This window comes from Macrobrachium rosenbergii, chromosome 59, assembly GCF_040412425.1.
Source record: "Macrobrachium rosenbergii isolate ZJJX-2024 chromosome 59, ASM4041242v1, whole genome shotgun sequence".
NCBI lineage: Eukaryota > Metazoa > Arthropoda > Malacostraca > Decapoda > Palaemonidae > Macrobrachium > Macrobrachium rosenbergii.
Window position 1 is genome coordinate 18,748,499 of NC_089799.1, and position 24,687 is coordinate 18,773,185.

The window sequence follows — 24,687 nt, forward strand, 5'->3', positions numbered from 1 at the left end:
GCAATTTTGGGGATTCCTTGGTGAACAATACAATATAATCAACCTTCGTTACATCATGGCTTTGGGGACAGTATTTTAATTTCGAAATATTGCATACCTCAATCGGTGGCGAAGGTACAAGCTCAGTTTTTGGCAATATCTGTATAAAACGTCATCAGTGACTGTCTGTATGTCTTTACGCAACATTTTTATTACATATGTAAATATATTTGCAAATTAAAATAAGAATACACCTAAAATAAGTACACCAAATAAAACAGAGACTATATAAATCAAAATAATCTTACAATTACGATCATTTACAATGAGGATTGCGTAATGCAGACGCGTAGGTCTAATGCTTACATTTTTCTTATTCAGTAGGCTACATTGTAAGGCAACATCATAGCTCTATAAAAGTCAACATTTTAATAGAAAAATAGCTTCGCAACAGGTTGCTAGCAGATGCCGGAGAGAACACCTCGAAATGGGAACCCCCAACAACCTCTTAACGACAACTTGAAAGGCAAATTTTTTCACAATTACGCTTCGGTCACAACCATCTATAAAGAGGCAAGCACCAAACATTTTGAGTCTGGATACAATATTTTTTTCACACTACCTTACCAGACAATTCTAACCTAAAAATTAGACCTATAAAGCAAATCATTAAAAATAAAAATATTTACATGAACATTGAAAAATAATTTTGGGCGAAAATTTTTGGGTGAAGAAGTTTACAACTTGGTAATAACCTTTACAAATGATTCAAATCCTGAAACGATAGATGTCGATTGAATACCTTAATACTAGGCTCCTCCTTATACTCTACAGATTACTTAACCTGACTTTTAGTAAAAAAAAAAAGTCTTTTTATCACTTTTGGCCATTTTAAATATACACAAGTATTTCTGTGACTATAATCGTATCGCCTCAAAGGCGTGCAAATATCTTACGTGACTACATTCTCACAATAAAGTAGGCCTATTATAAGCATTATAAATAATATTATAAGTTACTCCATCACTGTTCACGAGATATTTAACCTGCAAGTACTCAATGATTCTTTCCGCTTTAAAAATAAAGATTCGGTGGGTTTGAAATCTCAAGGATGTTTGTGAACTAATAAAGCAGTTTATTTAAAAAAATTATTCATTTTAATCTTAATTTTAATTCAAGTCTTTTGGCAGCGACTAAACTCAATAAAGACAAGGTATCTTGATATAGTTAACATTTCATAACCAGAAAAAACGGCATTATTTTACTTTAAATCATCATTTGATACTGATATTTTTTTATGCAGTGATCCTAAGTCTCATTAACATGATTAATGCGAAACTCACGCAAAAATCTACCGCAAATTTCCTGTTACCGAGATATTTACCGTCTTTTGTTTATGTCTTAACATTCATTCCAGTGGGGTGGTACTGAACACTGTGTTCAAGGGTGTTGGTATTAAAGTAAAACTTGACAGCGAAAGAAACGGAAAGAAACGTTCAAATTACACATTAAAACATAGGATTATGATATTTTCAAATCCAAATTGTGATAATGTTTTAAAGTAAACCTGGGTCTAGGTGCTTGTTAGAGCATCGAATGAGATAGAGATTTCATTCAACCACCTGAATGTCTATCTGTTTTTACAAATATAAGAGAGTAAGAGAAAAAAGTACTGTAAGTATGACAACTTTTCTCTTTAGCTTGTATCAAACTGAATGTTTTCAACTCACAAATGTGCCATTACAGGACAAATGAGACCATAATAAAGCTCCCACTGTGTTTCCACAGTACCTGGCTCTACGAACGTTTTAATTAAACGATTTGAAATGCGTTCACTCTGCTCTGACTACTCTGACTAATGCCCAGTCTTGAAATAACTAGATGCACTAACTATTCTTGTATGTTTGCCCAAAGAGCTTCTACTGAAAACACTAAGCACCACTATTCACTCGTACTAATGCTTCCAACAACTCTTAGAATTAACATCACTTCGGTTTGTGTTTTCTGCATTTTTTTAACAACTTGAAGCACAAAAATAGAAGTGATTCACAGTGATAGGTGATCCTTTTTCAGTGCATGAAAGTGTGTATTGCACCTCAGCCCTAAATATCATAAGATTCGTTAGCTTTTTATTATTCTGATCTGAATTCATTTCCTGGGAAATTTCATGAAAGTTTAGATTTTAATGATATAACAATTTTCATGAGAGAGAGAGAGAGAGAGAGAGAGAGAGAGAGAGAGAGAGAGAGAGAGAGAGAGAGAGAGAGAGAGAGAGAGAGAGAGAGAGAGAGGACGTTTCTTTAAAGGAAGTCTCAAGATAACTCACTCACTGTTTTCCTTTTCTGTCACTTAACGCAAAAAGCGAAAGAAGGGAGCAAATAAAAGGACTGGGAAAGGAAACGGTGAGGTCTCTAGAAAGACGAAAGATTGTGACGAGAATTCCAAAGCTTGCGAGTAGAGGGGAAAATGCCGCATAAAAGGAGGCCATAATGATGTTCAGATCTCACGAGACCGATCCGAATGAGTAGATACTTAGTTGAAAAAAAGATAACATCTTATTAGATTAAAAGTTCAAAAAATTGAGAATTCGGAGTTTTTCTCATTAAGAGACTTGCACAATAGATTGGCCATTCGCTGGTTGAAATTAGGAGGGACTTACAGAATACACTAAGTTCTTCATATATAGGCTACCGTCTGGGGTGGCCTTCAAGTAACCATGTGTTAAACGGTTGTATTCAATACGTAGACGTGATGATATTAGCTCAGATCTGATGATCCGCAATGTATCTCACTGATATAAGCCATTTCTTTACAGATAACGCTACCAGTGGCCTTTAAAAGTTAACGATTTCCTGTAAGCCCTCAGATCTATGGCCATTGTCGAGTAAAGCATGCCTTCGGGAATTACTGAAAAGTCTGATTTCCTTTCTCAACATCTTCCATTTCTTTTTGGCCTATGTTACTGCTGAATACACTAGGAATATGCTAAGAACAGAACCTGGAACACTCCTCCCGTACGTTCCTTGTTTCTCATCGTGGGGGCACTGTTTGTTGAAAGGGGATTTTAAAATGCAATTTTCTAATGCCATCTTCTTAGTAGCCTTCGCACCGCGGTAGCCTACTGCAAAGAAGAATTGCCATTGCCCCTGGCGTTCTTTCCTGGTTTATGCAGGCTTAGGGTAGGGTATACAAGTATAATTGAATTAAATACTGTAAACTCTCTTTTTGGCAGAATTTTTTTAGAAATCTTCTTTAAGATGGTTATTTAATGTTTATGAACTCTTTGGGTTTTTATGCATAACTGACGTTTCCTTTGAGGTGAATAGCATGCATTTGTTTTTTACGCTCTCCAACTAATTTCTTTTACTTGTATATTCTACGTTGTCTTTTGTGGCTCTCCTTTTGCCTTGATTCCCTTTTATAAAAGACCTTCCATAAGTCATGGTCTCACTCATTTCCCATTACCCTCTCCTCAAACCCTGTCTTCATTTGGAAGTTTGGGATGGGAAAGAAAGAGTTCTTTTTCTATACTTTTTCATGATTTTACTGTACCACGGCGCCCCTGATATTTTGCAGACAGTACGTCATTTATTTTTATGACAGATAAACGAAGATGCAATATTCTTTTGATTTAGTCGAAACAAAATGTCACCTCAAAACTGTTAACTTGCTAACAATAACTTTGTATCATTTTCACAATAAAAAAAGGCATTGTGAGGTTGCAAAGTTTTGGAGAGTTTGAGCAAAATCATGAAAATGGATAAATAATGCATTAGATGCAGTGCAAAATACTGAATTAAGCCCAATCAATATCATTCATTCTTGAATTTAACTGTGCTCTCTCTCTCTCTCTCTCTCTCTCTCTCTCTCTCTCTCTCTCTAACACCCTCTCTCTCTCTCTCTCTCTCTCTCTCTCTCTCTCTCTCAAGTCTTGAAGCAAATTTCAGATCCCTGACATGAGAATTACCATTATTTATATAAAGAGAATAATGTAAAAGTAGATACAAAGGCTACATCTGTCTTTTTTTTTTTATAGCAGTAGCTATTTCATCTGTCCACTATGACCTAAATAGACTAGATACAAATCTGTCAGAGAAAATCAGATTTTCCTGACAATAGAATGATTCACTCGTTCAAAATGAAAGACTACACAACTACACCTAAATCTTCAAAGATGGTTTAACAACAAGACCCTCTGGTTACAAGAGCCTTAGGCAGATCACCATACTAAGATGAGCTCATTCCTGGAACAGAAAAGTGTATCAAAATGTCTTTCAGTCAGTCAAGTGGTCAGGTGCTTATGGCTCCCAAACTTTGCAGGAACAGATCTCTGACTCAAAATATATCATTACCAGACTAGTATACGCCAGTCAATTGTATTCTTTGGTATTTTATATGAATTTACTAAATAGTGAAAACATTATAATCTAACCACATCTCTTTAAAAGAGTTAACATTACGAATTTCTGTAGTGAGACTGTACTTTTCTCAAAAAATGACAGTGACTTAAAGTACTGAACAATGGTAAATATAAAGACTGGTGTAGGTAGTATACACATAAGCTATATTTATGTTGTGTATGTAATCCCACATGTAAAGTAATGTTAATATGCAAATGTGTCCTAGTATGTTTCATATGCATATATGAATATAATCTGTTAATGAACACTCAGAAATATTTAAAATTATAATTTGTCTAATGGTTTATTTAGTCTGCCAGCCCAAATAACTTGTATTCAGTAAGAAGCATTCCCAGAATTCTGTCATTAGTTCCTATAACAATATCACAATTATATTATAGAGAATTTTCTATTGAAAATTTAATCTTGTCACATACATGTGCATTTGTATATATATATATATATATATATATATATATATATATATATATATATATAATATATATATATATATATATATATATATATATATATATATATATATATAATTATATATATATGTAATATATATATACATATATATATATATAATTATATATATATGTAATATATATATACATATATATACTATATATATATACATATATATATATATATATTACTGTATATATATATGAATATATATATACATATATATACTATATATATATACATATATATATATGTATATATATATATATAATATATATATATATATATATATATATATATATATATATATATATATATATATATATATATATATATATATATATATATATATATATATATATATATATATATATATATATATATATATATATATATATATATATATATATATATATATATATAATATATATATATATATATATATATATATATATATATATATATATATATATATATATATATATATATATATATAACTTACTGTATACTCCTTTCAACAGCATTCCTAGCACACAAATATAAATTCCTTCTTAGAATATCTTACCATAATTGTGTATAAAATCTTTTCAGGCTTTAAAATCAAGCACTTTGAAGCACCTGTTCACCAGCATGACATATCATGCACTTCCAATGCGTTCCACTGCATACAATAAGGATGCACAAACTAACTCATACAAAGTGGAACACGTTTCATCAGGCACAGACACTTATATCAAATACTTTTTTTTTTTTTTTCAGTCTAAGTGATAAAAACATAGTTCTAGTATAAAGCTTGGATGTACAATGCATCGCTCTTCTAAAAATTTGAAAGAACAAAGTTAGTTATACAAATGTTAGAACAACCTATAATGTATCACAAATGAAAGTTTTTCATTTGATTAAGACATCAAGTTCCTGTTAAATAACAGATTAGCCCAGTGTCATTTTTTAAAGTAACATAACACAAGGTATTCTCCAAAGTGGAATATCCCTCTCTCTAGGGAAGCATTACAGTACTCAGTAAGTCATGACATTCTGAAGCCATGTAACAAATTTACTCAGTGTGACAGGTAGGAGGGTGTTCCCTCCAAGATAAAATATTTTGATATTTGTAAGTGCACATAAAATGTACAAACCTTTTATTTCACTTAAGCAGAATCACTACTTGGGTGGAAGGCAGTACAATGGCCCTTCAGTATTCTGGCCTGTTGTGGATCCTGAAAACCTTACTTACAGGAATGCCCTGTTGGAAACTATGAATATTTAAGTATGTATTTTATCTTATAGGACCTGATACCCTGAGATATTCTGGATCATAATTGTAAAACAAGAGATGAAGTTGGGAGAATATGGATATTTTTCAATGCTCATCATGAATGCAAAGTTGCTATGTAGTCTACGAGCTTAAGTTAGTTACCAACTGCTTCAAGGAATAAGGGAGGGGGAAAATAATGGCACAGCATATCCAGAGCATACCTGCAAGTGTTGCTATGAGAACGTGTTTACAGACCGACAGATGTCCCTACTGCAAAAAAAAAGGCAAAAGTTTGTCAGCATCTCTGTATCAAACTGACACAGATAAAGCCCTTACTTCACGAGCACTGACCTCAGTAACACTAAAATCTTAATCAGACAGTGAATTATATAACCTCTGAATCTTTAACCTTAGTCTATGAAATATGGTACTTAGGGTAATCCTTCTGTATGGTTGCTCTTTCTGTATAAAGTCTCTGAAAACTAGGTCTACATAATCTCATTATCTTATATGATGTCTAGGGTACACAAAATGGCAGTATCTTTATCATCCTTATTAAAATTGCAACATATTGAACAGCACCATGGCATCCTCTGACATGTTGGAAACTTGATTCTGTGCTTTGATGTCCTAGCATTAGGGAAAGGCACAGTGATGACTATCCTCTGTTATGATACATGTGTGCCAAAAGTCACTGTAGCTCAATGACATTACTGACTGGAGTAAAACCAAGGAAAACAGCCATTTTGAGCAACACTCATTTAAAGCAAGCCTAATCTAGTTGCTCATTTTGATCCCTCATAAAGCTCCTCAACACCAGTGTGAGATCTACCTATGAATTTTATCATAATTATTCATTAAGATAACTGATAGTTCCAATTAGCAGTTTAGGTCAAGAATCTTCAGATTCATGGCCTTTAATGATGCTGCTCTGTAATTTAACTACTGATAATGAATAGTTCTTTCCTCCCTTACAAACCAGAAAAAGATACCTGATCATAAGAGTATCGAAAGAAACAGTGGTGAATTGGTGATTGATGAGATTTAGCATCCTTCTTGCCACAGCCTGAAACAGCCTCTCTTTTTGAGAAATTACTGAGTATCTCCTGTCATTATAAGTTCATGGCATGAAGGATGTACAGTAGCATTCTCAACAGTTGCTGTCTCAGAAGCCACAGCCATGCTGGTAGCTCATTAGGGTTGCTTGATGGAAGATATTAAAAATATGGGAATCACTCTTGCTGAGGAAAATATGTGCAGCTTATATTAATCCAAGGCATATGAAAAATAATACCTTATCAAGCAGAGGTCTCACAGAGGGAAGGTTGTCCCACCTCTGAGCAAGGGCATCCATCTTCCATACTTGAAGGCTAGTGAACTATGAACAATGTATTGCCTATTTCTTTTTAAACATGTGAAACAATCCATCAAATGCATGCTGTGCAACACACATTGGGGCAGTGACCCACTGGTGGAATCATCTGATTCCTTTATACAACCTGTGAATCATGACACATCTTTTCCTAATACAAATTTATGGGTCAAGCCTTGGTTGTTTTCTGTCAAGGAGAGAATCTTGTTAGCTGCATCCCTCATTCCTGAGGTAGGTTACCATCAGTGTTGTCTGATTTAATGGGCACTGATTTGTCTAGTAAGGCATCCTTTAGATATTGGTTGAGACTGAATTCCTATTTTGTATTTTCTTTCAGCTCATCAGCCATCTAGAATAAACATTCTTAATAATGAATATCTAAGCCAGGCAGACTGTCAAAGTTGTATAAGCTGCCAAGAAACTGAAAAGCCAAAGAACAAACCAAACTTTCTACAAAAATGTGGATGGAGCATATCACTCACAAACTTTACTTGATAGTACTCCTGCCTTAGATTGTCTTGTCTAAAACTACAGAATTTGCACCCAACTGCAGGGAATTACACCAGAGAGACCAACACCTATGATTGTTGCAAAGACAAAATAGAGGAGTTTCCAAAATCGTAGCCTTAACATCCATTAAGATCTTGTCCCTAAATTAATCTATCAAAAGGCTTGGACATCAGTAAATTCTTCCAGTCTTTGCATATCTAAGACAGATCAACTCTGGAAGTCTTGGACATCAGTAAATTCTTCCAGTCGTTGCATATCTAGGACAGATCAACTCTGGACATCTCTCTTGGCCACACAGAGAAAGAGAGAAAGATGATGCATTCAATCACGTTCACTTTCCCTGAAGTGAGTTTTTAATCTGAAATTATCTTTGTACACTATTATATTACCTAACCCACGTAACTCTGACCAAGAAGTGCTTTAATTACACCTAGTGTATCTTGTAAAATTCTTTCTGATACATTGGGGACAAAGAGAACAGTAATCTGCATCAGTGGACACCATAGGTCTGCCATAAAGCTAGCCATTAATGGCTGGCCAAATATACTTCATAACATGCCAAAAAGAGCTGTCAGTAAAAATAAGTAAGGGCACAAATCCAAAAGAATTTTGGTTCGATGTAGAGTAACTAAATGGCTGCATTAATTTAAAAATTACACATTGGTAAATGGTTGACAAGTCACAAAGCATGGTGAAGATGAGGTGAGCACCAGTAAAATCAAGTGAAGAAAGATGCCACATGGCATGGTAGGTATGGATTAATTCTCAATGAGAAAATGGCATATGCTATTCTCCTGTCAACTCAGCTGATCGAAGGACAATTTGTAAATGCTACTGCATAAGCAAAATAAGAGGGTTATACACTGAATGAGCACATTACATCTTTGATTATGATTACAATCCAAATTAAGAAACATATTTAAAGTGATTAGTACATTGGTAATAATAATGATAATAATAACAACAATGGTAAATCAAATCTTAGTAACGCTAAAACATTGAAGGCTACAGTGATTCACATATTCATGTTGAGGCACACAGTAACACTACTACCTCTCATCATCAATGTGGCAGGGTATATTAAGCGATACTCTTGAATTTTACAATAGTCCTTCAGCATACTGTTTCCCTTGAAAGAAAAAACAATATACATTATAAATGCAGACCACAACGCACAACAATTCCAAAATGCTATTTGAAACAGTATTCGCAGTAGACAGACTTAGCAATCAACTTGATCTATGAGAAAAAAATAACAAAGGTTTTGCATATTCCTTAAGAAGCATAGTTTTGGGAAAACATTCTACTGCTTTTATTAGCAAGTATTTTTCATCTGCTGGGAAAGCAGCTTGCAATAGAAATTATATGTACATTATATCCAAAAAAGAAAAGACTTGGAAAAGGAATGGCAATTCATTCCTGTCCTTACTTAAAAACTAAACATAAAAAGGGAAAAATGCACCAGTACCATAGTGTTTTTCTAGATATTACTGTAAAACTACTTTTCTATATTAGTATAGAACAATCACAGATAAAACAAACATGCACCATCAATATCTTTTGTGCTGTTCTACAATCCTTAGTTTGCACAGTAAAGCCTCCAGTTATTAATGGAAATTTGTGTACCTGCACCCATAAATTGATTAATAGATAAATTTACAAATAAGGGCTCTTGTACTTCTTCTGGGATTAAAACCATTTCATTCTCAAAGATTAATCTAGGCAACTTTCATCAGAAAAATGAAATGACAGTCCCTTCATACACTCCAGCTTTTACTTCGCTCAATATACTTCTACACCAGGCCAACAATCTCATAATATATACTCTATATATATATATATATATATATATATATATATATATATATATATATATATATATATATATATATATATATATATATATATATATATATATATATTTAGAATATATTTTATGTTTTGTATTTTTTATGTTTTGTAGACACAAACCTCTTATTTTACTTATGTATTATTGCTTTCAGCATACCCATGTACAGTAACTGAGTGTTGGTTCTTCCTGAAATAAGAGATTCCACCATGCTCCAAGGTGAGCATCCACAAGATATTCTTAGCTTTGTTTATCAGAGACTATAAGACAGGCCTGTGAGGAGTAGAGCACTCTGTAATGATTCCTTTTCCAGGCATCATACTTTGAATACTCCACGCAAAACTAACATCAATACTGGTTTCCCATCCTTCATAAATTATACTTTAGTAATGCCCAGACACCTCATTTTCGATGGAAGTCCACCTCTGGTTCCAGTAGTTTGGTGATCCTAGTCTCACCACTACAATCTCGAAGACCCCAGTCCTCTAAATTTCTTGTGGTTGTCATCATTTCTAATGTCACATTTATAATGGATGGATGAGTTAGCTAACACATGACCACCATCTAATGTGGAGTCTTGTCAAAAGTCTAACTATGCACATGAACCTTATCACTATATCTCTCTCAAAGGAGTGGGATCTTAAGCTTTGCTGTTATGCAATGTTGCTTATCAGATATTCACTGCATGTGAATTATTCCTGTTTGCTTGCCTGATACCTCATAATTATCTGAGGCTGTTTCATGGGTGTTTAATATCCACTGTTGGATGTTCACATCTAAGTCATGGGTATCTCTAACAATTACAACAACCTGTACAATCCCCTGATGTCCCAGTGATCTAAAAGTGCCTGATGTCCCATGGTTGCCTTTGGCCAACCCAATGTGAGTTGACCTATGCTTTATTGCTGCCTATGTGGTCACCTAAACTGAAGTTCCAAGTCAGCTTGCAGTTGCTTCACAACTGCCTATACTGTATTGAGGTCTGTTCATATTGCATGCAAAATTCTGCAGCCTGAAGCACCACATGCATCAATGTAGTTGCCTGATGGTTATACTTGTCTGCTGTAGACCTGCAGATGTCTGTGTCTCTATCTGAAGATGAAGCATCCAGAACCAGCTCCTCTTTCACAGTGCATAATCAGTTCATGTGAATCCAAGTCTGTCACAGCATGAAGAAGTGATCTTGAGTGCCTATGCCTCTGTAACTGCAAGAACCTATACCCATAGATTATACATACATGGCATAGAGGGCTGAGGTTTTTTGCTGCCTGCTGTAAAGATCCTCCAGTGGCCTTCCACTAAGTGCAGGATTAGATGTTTTGGGTGCTAAAATTTTCTTCTGGTCTTCTGGCACCTGAGATGGCCATGACAGAGATATCCTTTTCAGAAAAGGAGGAAGGAACAAGGGATACAGTGTTAGGAAGCACAATCAATTTTTCTAATTCTGAAGCAAAGAAAACAAGTGACTCCCAAACTGGCTACCCTTCCTCTTTGTAAGTCTTTCCCCTCATGCTTGTACCTGGCCATCATCACCTCATGACAACAAGAGACTCAATACACTTCTTGTCTTTAATCTAGTCACTGCTAGAGACAAAGACACAGAAGTTCCATATCAACTGAAGCCCTCTGATCTCCGAGTTAGAAATACAGTACATACAAATGTCTTTCATAATATTTATTGATGATCAATAGAATATCATGGAAAATATTGACAAAATTTGTTTGCCCCTATGAAACACTAAACAACTGCATGGACTTCCACATACAAAAACATAAATACACTGTAAAGAAATAAGTAAATTATTGGGAAGGTATTTTTCAAAGTCTAGTTACAATCAAACAAGCAAGAATAGATCATATATCCTAACACAGTACCTCAAAAATGTTGGCATATGGTAAGCTAATCCGTAGTTACGCAGGCAGTTAACACCAGTATCCATCTATTTTCCATAAGAGGCAAAATAATACTAGATTATTCTATTTCAGTTACAAAATAGTTATACGACAAAACAGTTTTCTGTCTTTATGTAAAAATTAGAATAATCACAAAGATTAAAAATTAACACTAAATTGTGCAATGTGTCCTACCAGATGTTCAGCTGAATGAAAAATTAAATTATGAAATTTTGGGTAGATGCTCACTGTGGAACAATTGAAATCTCTTCTTTCAAGAATGACCTATGTGGAAAGAGTTGCACTGCCAGCAATATCTTGTAAATAAAATAGGGGCTTGTCCTTTGCCTAACCCTTTCACAAGTTCCTGGAGTTGTCATTTATAAGATCATCTTGTTATAATGAGCAAAAGACACACATAGCACTGGTGGAGAATTATAGTCTCATCTCCCCATGAGAAATAAATCCTTACGAAATTAAATGCTGCATCATGTGCTACTCTCACAAATCTGTCATACAATATACATACAGTAAAAAAATCTGTATAGTCAGTTCACATACAATATGGCAGTTTGGTTATAAAGTCATATCAAGAGATGACTTAGAAAGATATTGTCAAAAATACAAAGAATAATAGCATCAATGGTGGAAAAATTTAGTTTCATTACTTGGTAAAACAAATAGTATTTCTGATGGATTAGTTCTGATGGACTAGAACAATTAATCCCTCTTGAGACACTAAAAATTTCAGTATAACAGATTTCAAGACTTGTATGTATACGAGCTGTTTAAAAATAAGAAATGCCTGTATATGTCATTTCATATAGTATAAAGTCCAAAGTCCCTCTCTTATTCTGCATTGATACAACATACCTAAGGAACAAATTTTCATGTAAATCATTTTTTGCACATGCTAGAACCATGCTAATAAAAAACATAAGTATATTATAGACATTTAAAACTTTGCAATAAATGCACTTTTGTTGAAATAACAAAGAATAGTATAATTTTCACTAGATAAGCATTAATTATATATAGGATATCGATTTTCCAAAAAAGGGCAATCCTAAAAACCTCTTTTCTGAGAAAAGTCACTAAAAACTTTCAGGTCTCAACAACAATAAAATTTCATTCATTTCAAGACTTGTATCTGACTATATGCATCCTGTTTAAAAGTTCATAATCACTGAAATGGATTTACTTTAACTTGATTAATTTTATTAAAGTTCTAATTATTAAGTACAGTCAATTACAAAGTAGTTTAAGTGCTATATATCTGCATTGATATAATATACCTATATATAACAAATTTATATATATATATAATATATTTTATATATTATTAAAGTTCTAATTATTAAGTACAGTAGATCAATTACAAAGTAGTTTAAGTGCTAATAAAAAATATATATATATATATTATATATATATTAAAACTTTATATATATAAATGCATATATATATATATATATACATATATATATACATATATATATATGACATATATATATACATATATATACATATACATATATATATACATATATATATACATATATATATATATATATATATATATATATATATATATATATATATATATATATATATATATATATATATATATATATATATATATATATATATATATATATATATATATATATATATATATATATATATATATATATATATATATATATATATATATATATATATATATATATATATATATATATATATATATATATATATATATATATATACTCCAATATCTCACTAACACTTACTAAATTGCATCATTTTAGTGGCTTATCCTCCCAAGATATCTTTAAAGTTTGTAGAATATTTATAAGAGTGAGAAGTTAAGTTTGAAGAACATTCTATAATGAAGTTTACTATAACAGAGTATACTACAAGACACTTTTGTACATTACAACATCTGTTACCTTCTGCCTTGGGTAGTGTTATTTCATACGATAAATTACTGTTACTTACTGCCTCATATGAAGTCACTCAATGACACTATCTCTCTGAAAAAGTCCTGGTTCGATTATTTCTACAAACAGTACTCATAAAAAGCTGAGTATAACCCAGAATACATTCTAAAATACAATAATATAAAAAAAAATACCTATCATGAATGAATAGCAATGGATAAAACTTTCTGAACATCAAAACATAAGCTGCATGATGTCACAAAAGTGGGCTGGCCTTTTACCACCTACCTCCATTATCTTTGTACATTGTAGATGAAGCTATACATCCACACGGCAGCATCTGCATAATGTGCCATAACTACAAGTCGTCATAACCTGAATCCCTGGAATCATTTACCAAGAGAAATACAGAGAAAGAGAAAGGCAGAGAGGGGAGAGAGAAAAAGAGAGAAAGAGAATAAGAAATATTTTAACTTCATGAAATAACTACCAAATTATGAAAATGTCAGAAAGCAGTTTTCATCTAATTGCCAATTTCAAGGTACTGTATGTGGCAAATTTCAGGTCTCAGATTGTAAATCTACAACTTTTCCACAGTTAATTTAGCAAATTCTATCTCAATTGATTGCCTATTACAACAACAATAAAAAAGAGGCAAAGCTGAATCTATGCATGAATGGCCAGATGAGCCGAAACGAAAATGGTGAGTGGATGTGCTTGCGGCAATGCTGCAGTGCAAAAGACATTCCAATTCCTATGTGCTCTTAACAAAGTGTTTTCGTGGTAGATTATTTTTTCTATTATCCAAGGGTTCAGTTAGTGCCAATAAGTAATAAAGCTTGTCATCACTGGTAAGTTCTATTTCAACTGCAGACTGTTAATCAATGCTTACCTTCCAGAAATAATTATGACTTCTGTATGTCTATTCCCATAAGTTTACAAGAAATAAACCAAAACAATATTGGCATTCAGAATTACATTTTAAAAGAGAACTATAAATAAAGAGCACTGAGTTTTCAGCTAAAGTTGAGGTAACAATACCAACACCTCACAGCATCTAACACATGCCCCAAGGATCTCAAAATATGTTGATTCCTCAAGCATACATGGGATCTGAAAAATTCAGAAAAACCTACATGTTCTAAGTTAGAGCTGCTAGGCACCATTCCAGAGTGATTCCTCTGACCTTAGAGGTCTCATAGCAACCTCGCATATTGGTTTCTTGATCTGACTGCAAAACCATCTGACATCCAGTTCCGGTTTTGTTCCTTTGATTGAAATATCTTAATTTACATGAATGGCAATTTTATCCCAACTTCTGAAAAAGGTTTCCTAGTAAGATGGGAGCACCTAAAATACAAGTCGAGTTGGAGAACACTCCAAGACTCTTCCTTGGAGTAATTCACAAATTGGAATAGACTTTACCTGTGATTTATTTTGGTATGAATGGCATTATATTACAGTACTCCATTTCCATTCTTTTCCATTGTGAAAGGCGACTTTTAATATCAACCTAAATACTAATTTTCTAACTTAAAATTCAAGTCTTATGTAACACCCTTTCAATACAGATTTTTTCTCATACAAATACCTACTCAAAGAAGTCTGGTATATCTTCACATCTTTTGTACTGTATGCATAAACCTGAAGAATACAGCAAAACTCACCACTTATTGGCTGTATTTCTTTAGCAACACTGTGAGAACTTATACTCATTCTAGATGGCCTCCAGTTTTGAACATTGTGGAGTACTTAGAACCTTTGAGCAACAAAAGGACTACTCATGATCCTTCCATTCACATCATACCTAAATCTTCCAATCCATTCACAGATATGTAGCCCTATTGCTAATATTCCCATGGCTATATCATGTGCACCATATACACCCCAGCCTTTCTAACTGCTAACTGCATCCTGCACTTACATTTTCATTTCATAAGCACACCTACAGCATGTAAAATGGATCTTAAATCTCCTATTATGACAACTAGGCAGTTGCAAACCTATGAACGTGTGAGCCTATTTTGTATAATTTTCCATGGAAGGGTTGTAGCTTTGGTACCCTTAACTCTCAGCTCACTGCACCTTAGGTTGATGAGGCCATAACCTTGGTGACCAAGCATTTGTCGCCCCATATTAGAAGGAAAATTCTTATAACAAATTCTTTGTTTAAAAAGGCCCAAGCCCTGGATTTAATCAACTCTGATTGTCACTGATCTTAATTATCTCAATAAATCATAGTTCTAAATACACACTGTGTAACAGCTGAACTATACTGGTTTTCAAGGTCACCACAGATATAGCAAGAATTTACTCTCTTCCCGTAACATTATCAGAGTTTATTTGCAATATATAGGTAAGATAACCTATGTAACAGGATTAAGAACTCACATGAAGTACAAAACAACTGCTTTACCTAAGATAAATAGCTGATTAACGGATGAAGGTGACTGGAAACAAGAGAGCTTCCTAGAAGAGAGACAGAACTTCTGTTTAACTCAAAATATCATTGAAAAGATGCGAGAGGCCTAAAAGCTACCAAAATGCTTCTTGGCTTGAAGAGCACTTGGAGAACATGTGATAGCACTTTAAGCTCCCAAGATAAGAGGTTTCATGGTTGCTAGAAGTAGCAAAAGCCAAGAAATTACTTTTATGATGGGAAATTATTAAAAGCATATGAATGTTAAGGTTATAAGCTTATGGTCTTGACTTTCACAGGATCAAAGCCCTCTTCTAAGTCTAAGGTGTATAATCTGAACAACTGCCTCAACCCCAAATATGATGTTACACAGGAAATGCAGATATAAAAATGAAGCTTATTTTTTTGCTGAAATGGATGAGAGAAGATTACATATCCAGATCAACCTTGGCAACTGAAAGGAATATAGTAATGGACTCATTTTTAAAAATGATGATGAATACACTTTTAAAAAGAGGCAGGTCAGTGATTCAAGAAATACAGATAAAGCCAGAGAATTCCATATTATGAAGAAGAATGTTAAGGGGTGATCAAATAGGTTAACACTTGAGCTCTCAAATTCAATAAGACTCGTAAAAGCCTGGTAGCCAAGTCTTAAGAATGAGGCTAGATTTGTGAAGCTAACTTTGCACTGTAAATCTTCAAAGTAGCTAGTGTCTTCTGATATCCAGTATCCTCATTTTCATCCTTTAAGCCTTCACATAAAGCCATCATCCCATCTAGCTTGTCACAGAAAAGGCCTACATTTTCAGAAGCACTGCTTACTGATTCCCTATGAACATGTTGATTTGCTAGGCCATGATGAGGTCAGAACGTACACAGCCCTCATCAAATGCTTTGAAGACTAGTGTCAAAGTCCTTGGTTAGGGACTCAGCAGCATTCTTCAAATCATGCCTTTAAACCCATACCTAAGTTGCGTGGTACTGGGTCATCCATTTATAATATACATTGTCAAGTTTTACTGCTTTAGCTAATATCACTGATTTCATTTGCAATGCAGTTATTCTGGCAAATGTCTATTTAAATGAGAAATGGATTGCCTATAATATGCACTTCAGTTAGTAACATTGCAGAACAAGCAACTTGGCATCTGTAACTAGCCTAAGGATGCTGACGATGATGCTATTAATTAAATGCTATAGTAAAACTTTCCTGCAACTCGTACTTAAGCAAAGCTTGATTCCCAGTCAGATTTACAGCGGTCATGAGACAGTTATTTTAAAACGAAAGCCCTAGAATTTTTTTTTTTTTTTGCAAAGGCAGGGAAAAGGCTGCATAAGGCTTCAGCAACCATAAGCCTATGCTCAGGATGAGGGATTTTAGTGCAAAGAGTAGCATCATCTGTATAAGCATTAAGCTCGTTTTATGGCCAAACCATAAAAAGTAATGGGTCAAGAACACTACCCTGGGGAACACCAGAGATTATATTTTTGTAATCACTATTGTAACCATCAATATATTGTTGAAAAGTCACTAATAATGGAAGAAATGGTCCACCAACTCCCACCTGCCTAAGTTTGAAAACAAAAGGCCTCATTACTAATGCAGTCAAAATCAGCACTAAAGTCAAGACCAGTCATACAAACTTAAAGACCAGAATCTATGGATATCTGCATGATACTGGAAACAGAAAAAGAGAATCACGTGTAATCAGATCTTTGTGGAAGCCAAACTGTAAACTAAGGAATAGATGACTATTTTCAGCACAGGCATTCATTTAGCAGTAGATGGATGTTGCATGAATTGCAGCCTGATTCACTAGGTATAAGAGTGATCTAACACCAGAAGGAATACTGTAAAGCACTGTATTACACTTCTTTACCTCACAGAACTTGAGATGGTTATGAGGAGAAGGAAAACTTCTGTTTGCACTAAAAACTGAAACCTTACTGAATGAGGAAGACCACCAAGCATCTTCCTTTGTATCACCAGCCTTGACATATGGAAAACCAAACAAATTTATCTTTCAGCAAGCATGAAACACAGCAAGATTAATATGTGTAATGTAATATGATGAAAGAATTCATATGTTGGTTTAGAAAAACATTTCCTCTCTCAGTTAATCTGCCAATACTTTGATATGTGGAATGTGACAGAAATTGGCTTGTTTTGTACAAATGGTAAGTCAGCCTCAAAGGGGAATCACATCAAAAGCTTTCCCAATGGGGAAATATATTCTGAAGCTGATGGTGAGGAAAAGGAGACTAATGGCTTCTATTACAGGATCAAGGATGCTTACTGAGAGACCAAGTGCCTAACAAAAGAATGAGGGTACTTATGAAGAGACTGAAGGCATCTATCAGGAGACTAACATCATATGCTGGGAGACCAAGCAATATGAATGAAAGTAGTAGTTTTTGTCAAAAAATTTTGCCCAGCATGGCTGAAACTGAAACTGCTAAAATAATAACTAAAATGGCCTAGATTTCTATAACTGGATGGAATAATGACAGAGGAGAGTATCCATGGCAAAGGTTTTAACAGAGAATGGTGACTGCACCTAAAACAAAAATATACAAAGGACTGAGACCTGAAGGAAAGAGACAGGTCAGGAAATGAAAATTCTTATCACAGGAATGGTAGTCGTGACCAAATCAGCCAAATCTCCTCCTCTCCCTTAGGCTACATTTGGACCTTGGAAGAAAGAAAAGGGCGAAAGCATGAGCAGGAACCATAAAAACATGAAGCGGAGGCGAAGCAATAAAAGTTCTGGTCAGAGACAGTAGATTCAACTTAGGAGGCTAGAGCATTAGCAAGGATACAAGAGGCATAGTTAACAAAGTCCTGTATGAGCTAAAGGTTAAGGCCTTTAAAAGGGCCAAACCTTCCTCTCAAATCACAGTCTGGCAAGAGGAGCTAAAAGGTGAAGGAGGAACCTTTTACATTAGAGGAGCTACAAATAACGAGGAAACAGGAAGTAGAAGCACTGAGAGCCTTTAGAAATGGATGAGATAATTTGCAATTTACCACTTCAACTGCTCATTAAACCCAATCTATCAGTATGGGTTTTCAGTTTAAGACTGACTACACCAGCATTGATAAAATGGAAAAAATCTACCTTTCCTAAATTAGAAACACACTGGCAAACTATAAAGTTAAACTAGTACTGTTGAAGCAGGTAGACATAACTTTGCACTTTTATGGTTACTTTGTTTATTGTAGCTCTTATATGCTTTTCCTTTAAAAAGCATGTCTATTGCTTTCTTTATGGTTAAGCGCTACCTTTCTTCCATCTTTTCCTTTTCTTGCTTCTCACAGCTGGGCACAGAACATGGCATTAGGTTGCTTTTTGACAAAAGTAAAATGCCACTTTGTACAGCCATGGCTGACAAAGCCAAAAATGTGGATATTTACAAGGAAATATTGACTGAATCTAAAGTGAAGCTAATTACATTGGCAACTAGTCAGCCAAAAGGCAGCCTACTTGTAGGTGAGCAAGTAATATTTGTAGCCTAAATGTTAAACCTAAAGCAAGGATGGCATAGCAAAGAGAGTGTTATGCCTTGTGGCTGTACTCATGGTGCTTCTGAGTTTTTATTATCAGGGTGCTTCTGAATTTTTATGATTTGTTTAGTCTGACAACCAAAGTCAGTGAAAGCAAAGCCTCAGTACTGTAACATCAATGCCAAGTACCTTGCATAAGCTCACACAAGAAAAGATGAGTTCACAACAAAGAATTACAGTACAATCAAAATCAGGTGTTAAGAACTGGTAATACTGCAATTACCACTGCAATACTACTGCATATGAATCTACATATGTAATGTAGAACCTCAAAGCCAAAACTGCAATGTCTACAAAAACAAAGCTGCATTAATGCTTCCAACTGCACATGATAACAATTCAACAAACAGCTGCACACAAGCCAGTCTTGGTAAGATTTCAAATAATTTATATACTGTCAACTATATGAAAGGTCTCTCTCTCTCTCTCTCTCTCTCTCTCTCTCTCTCTCTCTCTCTCTCTCTCTCTCTCTCTCTCTCTCTCTCTCTCTCTCTCTCTCTCTCTGTGCATCACTGCTACAATCAAATACTGTAAATGCTAAGGAAATCTGAACACTTGCTTTCATACCATAGTATTCTATTTCATTTGAATACCTAATCCTGTATATTTTGGTAAAATCAGATAGTGAAGAGCATTCATTCTATTCATTAAGGCCAAACAACTGACTTGATGAATATCATATCTTTCAAAATAACAAATACCAGTAAATGCTCAGTATCTTCTATCACCTTCTTCACTTTAGTGTACTACACAAATTAATTTCATTTTTAATGCATATCTTCAAATAACTTTGAAAAGGCATGTGCTATATACAAATACAGTACTCTAAAGTAAACTCAATTCTCTGGTTAGTAAGTATACACTGGAGACTTTACTGAGGTAAATCATCAACCATAAATTTCTGAGATCAGTCAACCAAACCAAGTTACAGTATGTAGTACAGTATTCCCAATCTATTATTTTGATGGGGCTGTTTCTAACGATCCATTAACAACTACTGTAAAATGGCTTAATTAATCGTTTAGTGAGTCTACAAAAAAACTGAAAATGGTAGGAGGGTTAGCTAACAAAGATCTCCCAGTAATTAGTAAGTTATAGTAGAAATATGACATTTTTATAATAAAATAAAGTTTTATATATACTTACCCAGTAAGTACACAGCTATTAGTTTCTTTTAACCGGCAGCTCAAAATTTTGAAATTGCGGGTCCACTAGTTTGTTATGGTTATGGCGACATGTACCCGCCCACTTTTGGGTGTAAGAGAAGGTACAACATAGCAAAGAGCTTCAATTTGTTTATGCCCTTATGTCCAAGTGAGGGAGGTGGGTGGGTTCCAATCATGTAATTACTGGGTAAGTATATATAAAACTTTATTTTATTGTAAAAATGTCATTTTTATATAAGTAACTTACCCAGTAATTACATAGCTGATTCCCACATTGAATGGAGGTGGGAATGTTGGACATATCTACCCCAAAACATTATTAATAGTACAGTAATGAGTTTGAGAATAGATATTTACTAACATTGAATCAGTTGAGAGCTGATAAGAGAGCAGTAAGATACTGCATCTGGTTGGCGCTCATCTTATCCAGTAGAGGCGAGGCGGTAAACCCTTGAGGACCTACTACTACAGTGGGTGCTTTGTAGCGATGGGCTAAATTCCAAGAGCTTGCAAAGTACAACAAGATGCCCTGCCCAGGGCACAGTACCACAGAAAATAACCAGAGTAATAGTCACCATAACCACCAAAAATCATATTAAAAACACCGATACCCAACCATAAAACCAAAAGTCTGGAGGGTACTCCAAGTACATAGTACTCCCAGGCTCCCCAAAACTCAACACCCTAGGCAAGGCGAAGAGATTGAAGAAAGGACATTACTTTCTACGTTTCCTTCCCCAACACCAATCGGGCTACGTAAAACGGACCCAAGGTACTGCATTGATCGTAAGTCATCTCGATATCCCTTAAATAATGCGATGCAAACACCGACTTGCACTTCCAAAACGTCGCTTGTACAATTGACATAAGGGATAGATTGCGCTTAAACACCAAAGACATAGCAACTGCTCTTATCTCGTGGGGTTTTACCTTTAAGGATGAGAGTGAGTCTTCGTTCACCATGGAGTGTGCTTCAGAAATCAGATTCCTCAGAAAAAATGCCAGGGCATTCTTAGACAGGGGTCTAGAGGGATATTTCACAGAACACCAAAGGTTTCTTGAAGTACCACAAATGTCCTTTGTTCTGTGAAGATAAAACTTAAGGGCCCTTACTGAACAGAGAGTTCTTTCTTCTTCAGACGGACCCACTATCTCTGGCAAGTTCTTGATCATAAAAGAACGAGGCCGTGGATTTGATGGCAATTCGTTGTTAGCCAGAAAGTCTAGGGAAAGGGAGCAAACTGCATTCCCCTGAGAAAATCCTGTTTCTGTCTAAAGCATGGATTTCACTGGACCTCTTAGCAGTGGCCAAGGCAACCAGAAAAAGAGTTTTCCTGGTTAGATCCCTTAAAGAGATAGATTGCATGGGCTCAAAACGTGAACTGGAAAGCCACTTAAGGACCACGTCTAAGTTCCAGGACAGCAAAGGTTTTTCTTTAGGCTTTGCAGTGTCAAAGGACTTAATAAGGTCGGACAAATCCTAGTTAGATGATAAGTCCAATCCTTTATGGCAGAAAACTGAGCTAAGCATAGCTCTGTATCCTTTAATGGTAGAAGTGGAAAGTCCTTTAGTGGAGTGTAAGAACAGAAAAAAGTCCGCTATTTCTGCTACAGAGGTCTTAGAAGAGAACATGATATTTTGTCTGCACCAGGACCTGAAGGTGGACCATTTTGCCGGGTAGACATTATCTGAAGACTGCCTTCTACACTTTGCAATTGCGTCTGCAGCCGCCCTTGAAAAACCCTTCCCTTGGAGCAGTCGCCTAAGAGTTTGAACCCTGTTAGGGCCAGAGAAGACAGGTTTTGGTGGAACCAACGGAAGTGAAGTTGCCTGAGAAGTTGTAGCTTCTGTGGCAGCAGTCTTGGGAAGTTCGCAAGAAGTTCTAGTAGATCCGGGAACCACTCTTTTGCTGGCCAGAAGGGGCTATCAATATCATGGATAGGTTTTGATGAGACCGGAATTTGTTGATGACTTGCCTCACTAAACTGAATGGAGGAAAGGCATACAGATCTTTGTTGGACCAATCCTGTAACATTGCATCGGTCGCCCATGCCACGGGATCTGGAACTGGTGAGCAGAAGAGAGGAAGTCGGTGATTTCTGGAGGAAGCAAACAAATCTATCATGGGTTTCCCCCAGAGCTTCCACAGATCCAGATAAACTAACGGGTCTAATGTCCATTCTGTGGGAAGGATCTGTCTTTGACGGCTCAATTCATCCGTGAGAACACTGAGTCTCCCCTGGATAAAACGCGTTGTCACTTGAGTGTCGTCCTGATGTAACAGGGAAAAAGAGTGGGTTCCTCCTTGTTTCTTAATGTAAGCCAGTGCCATTGTATTGTCTGAATGCACTGCTACTGTCCTCCCCCGAATTTCTGAAGCGAAGCACTGTAGGGCCAGAAAAATTGCCTGTAATTCTTTTATGTTGATGTGCCAGTTTTGCTGTCCCTGAGACCAGGTCTCTGACACTTCTTTTGATACCAAAAGAGCTCCCCAGCCTAGGTTCGATGCGTCTGAAAAGAACTCTAGGTTGGGGTTCAGAGGATGAAGAGATTTCCCTTATGATAGTCTCTTTCTGGAATTCCACCAACGAAGATCCTCCTTGATTTCCACCGTTATCTGGAACACGAACAAGCCCGGAAACTTTTTCCTGTTCCAGCTGGCTCTGAGGAAGAACTGGAGAGGTCTCAAGTGAAGTCTTCCCAGGGTGACAAATTGTTTCATGGATGAGAGGGTACCTAGAAGACTCATCCACTGACTGGCTGAGCAAAAGTTTAGATTCAGAAATTTTTCCACTGTCTGGAGGCACTTTTCTATTCTCTTCAGGCCTAGAAAAACCCAAAAATCCCGAGAGTTGATCGTCATCCCTAAATAAGGAATCTACTGAGAAGGTGTCAGGAAAGACTTGTCCTGATTGATGAGAAGGCCCAATTCTTGAGCCAAGAGAAGAGTCGTGTGAATGTCCTCTGTACATTGATCTTTCGATCAGGAACATAGTAGCCAGTCGTCTAGATATAGGGAGGTCTTTATCCCCATCAAATGGAGCCATTTCGCTAGGGGAGCCAATAGCCTGGTGAACACTTGCGGTGCTGTTGAGAGGCCGAAGCAAAGAGCCCGAAATTGGAACACCTTGCCCTGAAACACAAACCTGAGGTACTTTCTTGAAGTCGGATGTACAGGCAGTCCATGGTTAACAGTGGGTTTGGTTAACAGCGATTTGGTTTTATGGGGCTTGTCTAGTGACGAAAAACTGCAATTTTCGGCGCTGAAAATCACCGATTTCTGCTTTTCGGCACCGATAATTGGGTATTGGCGCCAATACATACCTAACAGAGGCGCCAATAACTGAAAATCGGCGCCCATAACCCCCAAAAATCGCTGAAAAAGTGCCGAAATCGCAGATTTTCGGTTAGTGGTGATTTTCGGTTATCATCACACCCTCAGAAACAGAAACTCACCGATAACCGGGGACTGCCTGTACTAGAATGTGAAAGTACGCGTCCTGAATGTCGATGGATGCCATCCATTCTCCCTGGCGAATGGATGCAAGGACCGAATGGTTTGTTTCCATCTTGAATGTTGTCTTTTTGACAAAGACATTTAGGGCACTTACATCCAAAATGGGTCTCCAGGCCCCCGATGACTTGGGCACCACAAAGAGACGGTTGTAGAATCCCGGAGAATGAATGTCCTCTACTAGCTCCATAGGCTCTTTCTGAACAAGGGACTCCACCCCTAGCAAGAGAGCAGTAAATCTCTCTGCGCCTGGAGAGTAAGCTGTCAATTCGACAGGCTTGCGGATTAGAGGAGGTTTGTTCAAAAAGGGGATAGTGTAGCCCTTCTTCAGGACAGACACTATCCAAGATTCT

At 35.7% G+C, this 24,687-nt stretch overlaps 1 protein-coding gene across 2 annotated transcripts in view; it reads right to left on the minus strand.

The window, feature by feature from the left end:
- Window positions 1–7,504: 7,504 nt before the first annotated feature.
- LOC136837392 (integumentary mucin A.1-like) overlaps window positions 7,505–24,687 on the minus strand; it is a 66,276-nt gene continuing 49,093 nt past the window's right edge. For both annotated transcript variants that reach the window (XR_010852686.1, XR_010852685.1), the window contains one exon: window positions 7,505–9,116. The gene's annotated coding sequence lies outside the window, so the exon portion shown is untranslated. The remainder of the gene's footprint in view (window positions 9,117–24,687) is intronic.